The sequence below is a fragment of the Carassius gibelio genome, chromosome A16 (assembly GCF_023724105.1).
Source record: "Carassius gibelio isolate Cgi1373 ecotype wild population from Czech Republic chromosome A16, carGib1.2-hapl.c, whole genome shotgun sequence".
Lineage (NCBI taxonomy): Eukaryota > Metazoa > Chordata > Actinopteri > Cypriniformes > Cyprinidae > Carassius > Carassius gibelio.
Genome location: NC_068386.1, coordinates 12761779 through 12764004, shown reverse-complemented (window position 1 = coordinate 12764004; position 2226 = coordinate 12761779). Strand labels below are relative to the sequence as shown.

General features: G+C 34.6%; 1 pseudogene; it reads left to right on the top strand.

Annotated features, from left to right (window-relative positions):
- Positions 1 to 1419: 1419 nt before the first annotated feature.
- The window catches only part of LOC128030199 (protein virilizer homolog), a 14265-nt pseudogene continuing 13458 nt past the window's right edge, over positions 1420 to 2226 (top strand).

Below are 2226 nucleotides of genomic sequence, written 5' to 3'. Positions count from 1 at the left end.
CTCCTACTGCTCCAGAGAAACAAGGACGTGGCATGGCATGCCGAAAACACACTGGTGTTACATGATGTGAGGGAATTCAGGATCTGTTTATTACACGTTTACACAGTCCTAATAAAATAATCCAGCATTAACACCTGCTCAACTGCCGGACGTAAGGCCTTTCAGTGTAGTTATAATATTGAAGCCAATGTAACTGAACTATATTAGCTTGTATTAGCCTGAACAAATCCGTAGTCTTAAAATATCCATTATAGGTCTATAACCATTTTATGAGTCAATTTATCACAGTTACAAAGCACAGGTAAACATATAGGCCTATACCCGGGCGGCGAACTCCGGTCCTGAAACTCTGGCACTTGCTTGTAGCTTTCTAGTAACCCTTCAGACCTTGATGAGCTTGTTCAGGTGTGTTCAGAAGGGTTAAAGCAAAACTCTGCAGGGCTGCGGATCTCCAGGACCGACGTTAGCCACCCCGGGCCTATACAGTGAGTGTATAGATAGATAGAGATCTGTTAGTATGACCTTAATCAACAACCCTCAGTGCTTCATGTCTTAAACAGAAACAGTGTGAACAACAGTTGCTCAGCCACCTCCAGCAGTACTGTGGCCTGAGTCTGTTAAATGTTACAAAAGGCCTTCAGTTATTTATTTTATTAAGTTTGACTACTTTAATTTTCCCTTTATCAATGTTTTCTGATTTTCTTAAAACCTGATATTGGACTCTTTTAGGTCCTTAATAGAGCGAAGGTGCATTACTTTAACCTGTAAATTGTTATGTTCCTTATAAATTTGAGTTTAAAAGACCCATTGTTTGTCTATTTTCAACAACACTGGACTTTCATTTTCTTTTTCTCTTTTTTTGTAATTTTTTTCTTTGTCTTTTCCTTTCTGTCATTCCTGTGCATGAATCACTCAGAGATTTCTAGTAATTCCTTTGTAATGATTTGTAATTTTGTAATCATTTTGTGTGCAATTAAAAATCTTTATAAAACAGTGGCATTTGAAATGAATCTATAAAAGGTACATTTTATTTAAAAGCAAATTACATTTTAGAAGATTTTGTATGTAATAAAATGTTTTTGTTTCAAACTCTTAATGATAATAACAAATAAATAAAACATTATTTTCGTAAAATAAATAAATAAATAAATAAAGGATTTTGATGAGTAAATTTACTGCAGTGAATATGAAATTTTGCAAGGAGTAATAATATGTTAATAATAAAATATTTATTAATTTGATCTTTTTGTGTATTAAAGATGCCGAACAGTAGCCTACATTAAAAAAAAAAAAAGAGAGAAACTCGGAAGCACTCAACAAAACAATCCCATAAGATACGAATATCTGTTTAATTAGGGGCACTACAAAAATAATTGTATCTTACGTCCATAACTAAACTCTACTACTGAAACTACAACACACCTGACATACACCTTCAACTCCGGAAGTGTTTCCTTTGCCGGAAGTTCCAATGTGACCAAGACAGATGGCGGGGGATTCTGCACGTTCAAACGCTCAAGCATGAAAGTGCAGAGGTAAGCTTGCGAAGTTTTCTATTTTAACCCGTGTCTTTTAACCGCATGGTACAGAGACTAAAGTCTAACAGACAAATTATTTCAACGTCCTTCTTGAAGTTTTCATTATAACAACACATGAGAGCTGCATGTGAACAGTAGTTAGCTTGCTATTTGCCACAGTAATTCATACATATTCAGTTCATTAAAGATAGTATTCACATTTCATATTGACACCCTTTATTCTCAATTTTAAACAGTAGGGTTAACCTACTATAGATGTTTTTTGGCAGAGCAAACCTGACGTTTCGTGTAAATTGTTCCCCAGAGCAAACCAACAAGTGGCTGTATTGTTGTTATTGACAGCGTATTTGAGTTGCTATTAACAAGCAGAATGTATCGTGATAAACCGTTTATTATTGACAATAATATGTTCATATATTGTAGTAAAGGTATCAGCCAGTGCTTGTTCAGTTACAACCCCAGTGCTCAGATGAGCTCATGGTTCATGTTTTTGAGATTAGATTAGATTATATTAAACTTTATTGTCATTGTACATGTAAGGTACAGGGCAACGAAATGGATCTAGCATCTAACCAGATGTGCAATAAGCAGTAAGTACAGAAGGTCTACAATATGCACAATACATATACAGATAAGGCAGTATTATGGACATCATTTAAAGATTTTTAAATACTATCAGCATGATATA